At 41.3% G+C, this 7,680-nt stretch overlaps 1 non-coding gene across 1 annotated transcript; it reads left to right on the forward strand.

The window, feature by feature from the left end:
- Positions 1-5,104: 5,104 nt before the first annotated feature.
- Positions 5,105-5,211, forward strand: LOC141669615 (small nucleolar RNA R71). Its single transcript, XR_012553883.1, has one exon. It is a non-coding gene; the product is annotated as a small nucleolar RNA R71 (small nucleolar RNA).
- Positions 5,212-7,680: the final 2,469 nt, after the last annotated feature.

Raw genomic sequence — 7,680 nt, forward strand, 5'->3', positions numbered from 1 at the left:
TTGATTAGGAGTGGGGTTAAGGGTTAAAATCATGGAATAATGGGGAAATAGGTCGTAGCTTTATGGGCTGTGTTTTGTGTTTTTATTTTTCTGATTTTTTTGGTTTTTTATTGAACATAAAAAATTGTTCTCCCAGTCGGCCCCTGAGCGGTCGCTCAGCTCCCAGTCGGCCCCTGAGCGGTCGCTCAGCAGAGTTGAGCGGGCGCTCAGGGGGCTTCTGGAATTTTTTTTTCCAGGGTCCATTTTTCTAATTTTTTTTGTGGTTTTGAATAGGTTATTAACTTATAAGGGTTCCTGTAATAACAAATCATGGGTTGCCTCCCACGAAGCGCTTCTTTTTCGTCATTAACTTGACGTTGCGTACCTTCCTCAAGTTGACAATAAAACGGCACTAACCACTTCCCGGTTTGCCGTGTCCCCATAGTAATGCTTCAAACGCTGACCATTTACCTTGAATGCTTGGTCCGGATCATTCTCAAAAATCTCCACCGCTCTATGTGGAAACACAGTTTTGACAATAAAAGGTCCAGACCACCTTGATTTCAACTTCCCAGGAAAAAGTCAAAGACGAGAGTTGAATAAGAGAACTTGTTGCCCCGACATGAATAACTTAGGATGTAGCTTCCTATTGTGCCACCTTTTCACCTTTTCCTTGTACATTTTATTGTTCTCGTACGCTTGGAGTCGAAATTCATCAAGTTCATTAAGCTGAAGTATTCGCTTCTTTCCAGCTGAATCTAGATCCAGGTTCAACTTCTTCAACGCCCAATAGGCCTTATGCTCAAGTTCTGCAGGTAAATGACATCTCTTACCATACACAAGTTGAAACGGGGACATCCCAAGTGGAGTTTTGTATGCTATTCTGTAAGCCCAAACAACTTCATCGAGCTTTAAAGACCAATCCTTCCTTGACGGACAAACAACCTTCTCTAAAATGCGCTTGATCTCTCTGTTAGACACTTCCACTTGACCATTTGTTTGCGGATGATAGGCAGTAGCAACTCGATGATTCACATTGTAGCGCTGCATCATAGAAGTGAACTTACGGTTGCAGAAATGCGACCCTTCATCACTTATGATTACTCGTGGCGTTCCAAACCTTGTGAAAATCTGCTTATGAAGAAAATTCAACACTGCCTTTGCATCATTTGTCGGTAGAGCCTTGACTTCTACCCATTTTGAGACATAATCGACTACCAGCAAGATGTACTGATTATTACAGGATGAGACAATAGGCCCCATGAAATCGATTTTCCCAAACATCAAAGACCTCGACTTCAAGCATTACATTTAACGGCATCTCATCCTTTCTCGTAAGATTTCCCACTCTTTGGAAACGATCACACCTTAAAACAGACTGATGAACATCCTTAAACAAAGTAGGCCAGAAAAAACCTGCTTGCAGAATACGAGCTGCCGTCTTCTCACCACCATAGTGTCCACCATAAACTGTGGAGTGGCAGTCTCGTAATATCCCCTCCGTCTCACAGAATGGGATACATCTCCTGATGATCTTGTTAGCTCCCTGTCTAAATAAATACTGTTCATCCCACATATACCACTTCACCTCATGCAGAAACTTCTTCTTTTGAGTTGTGGTCAAATTAGGAGGCATTATATTGCTGACAAGATAATTCACAATATCTGCGAACCATGACTTTTCCTCCTGAACTGCGAACAACTGCTCATCCAGAAAAGATTCGTTGATCAATGTCTTATCATGTGAAGTAGACTCGGGATTCTCCAATCTAGAGAGATGGTCAGCTACTTGATTCTCAGTACCTTTTCAATCCTTGATCTCTAACTCAAATTCCTGTAGCAAGAGCACCCATTGAATGAGTCTCGGCTTCGAATCCTTCTTGGAAACCAAATAGCGAATGGCCGCATAATCAGTGAATACTGTCACTTTTGTCCTAAGCAGATAAGATCGAAATTTTTCGAAACCAAAGACTATAGCCAAGAGCTCCTTCTCAGTAGTGGTGTAGTTCATTTGGGACCCATTTAAGGTCTTACTAGCATAGTAGACCACATGGAAGAGATTATTCTTGCGCTGCCCAAGAACTGCGCCCACCGCATAATCACTCGCATCACACATCATCTCAAAAGGCTCTGTCCAATCCGGTGCTGTAATAACTGGTGCAGTGATCAAACTATTCTTAAGAGTCTCGAATGCCGTCAAACATTCATCATCAAATTTGAAAGGCACATCCTTCTCAAGCAAGTTGCACAACGGCTTAGATATCTTCGAAAAGTCCTTGATGAATCGCCGATAAAAACCCGCATGACCAAGAAAACTACGGATTCCTTTCACAGAAATAGGTGGTGGAAGATTTTCAATGACTCCCACCTTGGCTTTGTCCACCTCAAGACCCTTGCTAGAGGCCTTATGCCCAAGAATAGTGCCTTCACGCACCATAAGATGACATTTTTCCCAATTGAGCACCAAATTAGTTTCCACACACCATTTGAGCACTGCACGAAGATTATTCAAACATTCATCGTACGAGTGTCCAAAGACGGAGAAGTCGTCCATGAACACCTCGACATTATTTCCAATCATGTCAGAGAATATAGCCATCATACATCTCTGAAAAGTGGCCGGTGCGCCACATAACCCAAACAAAACTCTGCGAAGAGCAAACGTGCCAAATGGACAAGTGAAGGTAGTCTTTTCTTGATCCTCTGGTACAATACAAATCTGATTATACCCCGAGTAGCCATCCAGAAGACAATAATACTCATGACCAGCCAACCTGTCAAGCATCTGATCAATAAACGGAAGAGGGAAGTATCCTTCCTCATGACCTTGTTCAACTTTCGGCAATCTATGCATACTCTCCATCCTGTGACTGTTCGAGTGGGGATGAGCTTGTTCTATTCATTTGCTACCACAGTGATACCTCCTTTCTTAGGTACACATTGCACGGGGCTCACCCAAGAATTTTCAGAAATAGGATAAATGATTCCTGCATCCAGCCACTTCAGAATTTCTTTCTTCATCACCTCTTTCATGATAGGATTAAGTCTGCGCTGTTGCTCAACAGTCGGCTTACTACCCTCCTCTAGCAGAATCTTATGCATGCAATAGGAAGGGCTGATCCCTTTGATATCTGCTATAGTCCATCCTATATCCGATTTGAATTCTCTCAAAATCCTTAAGAGCTTGTCTTCCTCACTACCTGAAAGGTCAGATGCAATAATAACAGGTAAAGTAGATGCATCACCTAAAAAAACATACCTCAAGTGTTCAGGCAATGGCTTAAGCTCCAAGGTAGGTGCTTCCTCAATTGATGGTTTGAGCTTTCCTTCAGCATTTTTGAGGTCAGAAGCACCAATAGATTCAAAAGGCATGTCTAGCTTTCGCCTCCAGGGAGAAGCATTAAGATATTGTAGTTGCTCATTGCCATCCTCATCATCACTGTCAAAATCCCCCACTAAGGCCTTTTCTAATGCATCAGATATTAGCATATGATCAAGTTCTGAAGTAACCGCAGAATCAATCAAATCTACTTTTAAGCACTCCTCATCTTCTGTAGGGAATTTCATTGCTTTGAATACATTGAATGTCACATCCTGATCCTGCACCCTCATAGTAAGTTCACCTTTCTGCACATCTATCAAGGTACGACCAGCAGCCAAGAAAGGTCTTCCCAATATTATGGGAATCTTCTTATCTTCCTCGAAATCCAGAATAACAAAGTCTGCAGGAAAGAAGAGCTTATCCACCTTGACTAGCACATCCTCCACTATGCCTCTTAGGTAAGTAATAGAACGATCAGCCAATTGTAGAGACATGTAGGTGGGCTTTGGATAAGGCAAATCCAACTTTTTAAAGATTGACAACGTCATCAGATTGTTGCTTGCTCCCAAATCACAATGGCACTTGTCAAAAGACAACTTGCCAATGGTGCAAGGAATGGTGAAGCTACCTGTATCTTTCAGCTTTGGAGGTAACTTTTGCTGCAGCACAGCACTGCATTCTTCCGTTAGAGTAACGGTCTCAAGGTCATCCAGTTTCACCTTCCTTGAAAGAATACTCTTCATAAACCTCGCATAACTAGGCATTTGCTCCAGAGCCTCAGCGAAAGGTAAATTGATGTGAAGTTTCTTGAACACCTCCAAAAACTTACCGAACTGCTTATCCAGCTTTTGTTGTTACAATCTCTTAGGGAAAGGTGGTGGAGGATATAACTGTTTCTCCCCTGTATTACCCTCAGGCAGAGTGTGTTCAACAGTAGTCTTCCTTGGTTCCGCCACTTTCTCCTTTTGCTTAGCTTCTTCATCTCCAACTTCAGCTTCTCCTCCTTTTACTTTTTCAGCATCAACAACTTTTCCAGACCTTAAGGTAATAGCCTTGACTTGCTCTTTAGCTTCCTTCCTGTCTGGCACTTCAGTGTCACTGGGAAGTGTGCCAGGTTGACGATTAAGCACTGCATTGGCTATTTGACCAATTTGATTTTCCAAGGTCTTGATCTACACCGCCTGACTCTTGCACAACAGCTTAAGTTCCTCAAAATCAGCACTAGTGGGTGCAGCTGCACCTCCCTGTTAAGGATATGATTGCCTTTGAGCATAATGCTGTGGTTGCTAAAATCCAGGTGGATTGAACTGCTTACTTACGCCTTGCTGATATGGTTGCTGAATAGCATTCTGATTATTACTCCAGCTGAAATTTGGATGATTTCTATTGTTAGGATGATAAGTAGCTGGCACAGGCTGCTGTTGTCACTGATAATTGTTCACATACTGAACAGATTCGTTAACAATAGAACACTGATCCGTAGTATGAGAACCTGCACAAAGCTCACAGACCATAGCTATCTGATTGACTCCATAGGTGGCTAGAGAATCGACCTTCATAGACAGCGCTTGGAGCTGCACTGCAATAGCGGTGGCTGCATCGACTTCCAGAATACCTGCTACCTTCCTAGGCATCATCCTTTGAGTTAGGTTTTGATGCTCATTTGCAGCCATAGTCTCAATAAGATTATAAGCCTCAGTATAGCTTTTGGCCCACAATGCGCCTCCAGCTGCTGCATCGAGCATGGGCCGAGATTGGGCCCCCAAACCATTATAGAAACCAGTGATCACCATCCAATCAGGCATTCCATGATGTTGACACTTTCTCAACATCTCCTTGTAGCACTCCCAAGCTTCGCACATAGATTCTGTAGGTTGCTGCACAAACTGAGTAAGAGCACTTCTCATAGCCGCAGTCTTCGCCATTGGATAAAACTTCACCAGGAACTTTTGCGCAAGATCTTGCCAAGTAGTGATTGACCCAGCTGGTTCAGAATGTAACCAGTCCTTAGCTTTATCCCTCAGAGAGAATGGAAAAAGCCTCAGCTTGATAGCCTCATCAGTCACACCATTATATTTGAAAGTACTGCAGATCTCGACAAAATTCCTTATGTGCATGTTGGGGTCTTCAGTCGCAACACCTCCGAAAGAAACAGAATTCTGCACCATCTGAATAGTGCCCAGCTTGATTTCAAAATTATTGGCTTCAATAGCCGGGTGCATGATGCTAGACTAAATGTCATCAATTTTGGGCCGAGAAAAGTCCATAAGAGCTGGATCTGCCGGAACAATACGATCACCCATGATTACTGGCTCTTTCTGCTCACTTCCTGAATCCGAATCTTCAAAATCTATCTTCTCCGGAATACCAAGAACTTCGTCTGTCTCCTCAGCTGTATCTAAAGTCCTCTTGCGAGTACGAGAACGAGTTTGCATAAACGCTCGCTAAAGTACCTGAAACACAACCGGAAACAATAAGTAACACGTCTTAATCACTGAATCCTAATGACAAATGATGGTAAGTACATAAACTAAACAAATACTCCGAGTCCCCGGTAGCGGCGCCAAAAACTTATTAGGGCGAAATCACGCGCTAATATTACACGCAAGTATACGCGTTCGCAAGTAATATAGAATACTTTCTAGTTCATTCCCACAGAGACTCAGACTAATTATGTTCAATTAAACTCACTCACCAATGTATGATTGCTTCTCAATGTTAAGACAATAACACTTAGATTTGATTAACTAATTATTAACTACAATTAACTACTACAATTAAGCACTTAATTAACACTTTGAATTAACAATATTAAAACACTCATGAGATCACAACTTCATTACTACTTCCTTCAATAGTCATTGTTATTACCCTTAGCATGCAACAATGATGATATTAATCGAATAACACGAAACTGATAAAAGCCAACTTTCATTGTACTAATACCGTTCTACCAAACATCCACAATTAAGATAGAAGTTGAATAGGCATCAATTATGTTGAGTCCCTATATGTCTACAGAAATTGACAACATAACGATTTAAGAACAAGTTATTCCTTTTGATTACACAGGGCGAATAAAACGTTTAGAGTTACCCACTAATCATGCATACTCGTACATGAACCTATGCTAGCATGGCAAGTTCTAAATCTCAAGATCCACCGTCGCTTCACAAGAGATTAACACCCTATCTTATATGTTCGTGATGCACATAAGACGAATAAGCACAACCAATACTAGATATCATACAATAATCACACACTAAGGTATTAAACAACTAACTAAGGAATTCCATAGTAAATCCGTTACGACCCCATGATCACGATTAGCCCATGATAGCACTCATCGTCATCATGGGTTCATATGAAAACATGATAAATAAACACAAGAGAATAATAACTAAACTAATTATATTAAACTAGAGTACGTCACAAGAGTAAATAGGTTCAAAGTAAAGAAAACTAGCATCCAACGTTACAACGAAATAAGAATCACAAGAAAATATGCTTCCTCTTCGTTGCGCTGTGCTAAAACGGTCTTCTTCTTTATCTCCTTCGCTCCTTGATTAATACTACGATCCAACCTTAGTGAAACATCTCTGAAATCTACTTATATAGGAGTCCCATAAAACCCAGATTACTCAGAAGTTGGAAGCCAAACAGAAATAGAAGTCTAAAATAATTATTCTGAATTTACGACCCTGCGCGGCCGCTCAGCATAGCTGAGCGGGCGCTCAGCTTCCTGCGCGGCCGCTCAGCATTGCTGAGCGGGCGCTCAGACCCCTTCTGGAAAAATGGTCTGTTTTGCTCCGTTTCTTCGCTGTAATCTGCTCCTCTCTTCCCACTTGCAATGCTAAACAAACACTAGAAAAACGTATCAAATACACAAAATACTTGATTTCAAGACACCAATTTAAGCTATTATAAGACGTTCTAAGTGGTATAAAGTGCCACTTATCACACCCCAAACTTAAATCGATGCTTGTCCTCAAGCGTCACAGACTCAAAAACAAAATAAAAATATGCATGAATGCAATCTATTTGAAATGCATCGATCACCCTTACTACGACCAAACCAACCAACTTACGACATCTCAACAAATGCAATTAGGCGAATAAAGATCAATCGAACCATACAAACTAACATACAGCCAGAAACGTGGTGTGTGCAGATGCTTAACAGATATGCTTCGGAACTAGATTATGACTCAACTATCATCAAGGCAATCACATGATTATACAAAGAATAAAAATTCTAGACACAAAGTGACTTATAACACTTCAAGAATCCTGGAGCTTATTACGGAATCATGCTTTTATTTATAACAAACAAATGCTTATTTGACCGTGCAATGAGTGAGGTCCACAAAAGACTTATA

This window comes from Apium graveolens, chromosome 6 (genome assembly GCF_009905375.1).
Source record: "Apium graveolens cultivar Ventura chromosome 6, ASM990537v1, whole genome shotgun sequence".
Classification (NCBI taxonomy): Eukaryota; Viridiplantae; Streptophyta; class Magnoliopsida; order Apiales; family Apiaceae; genus Apium; species Apium graveolens.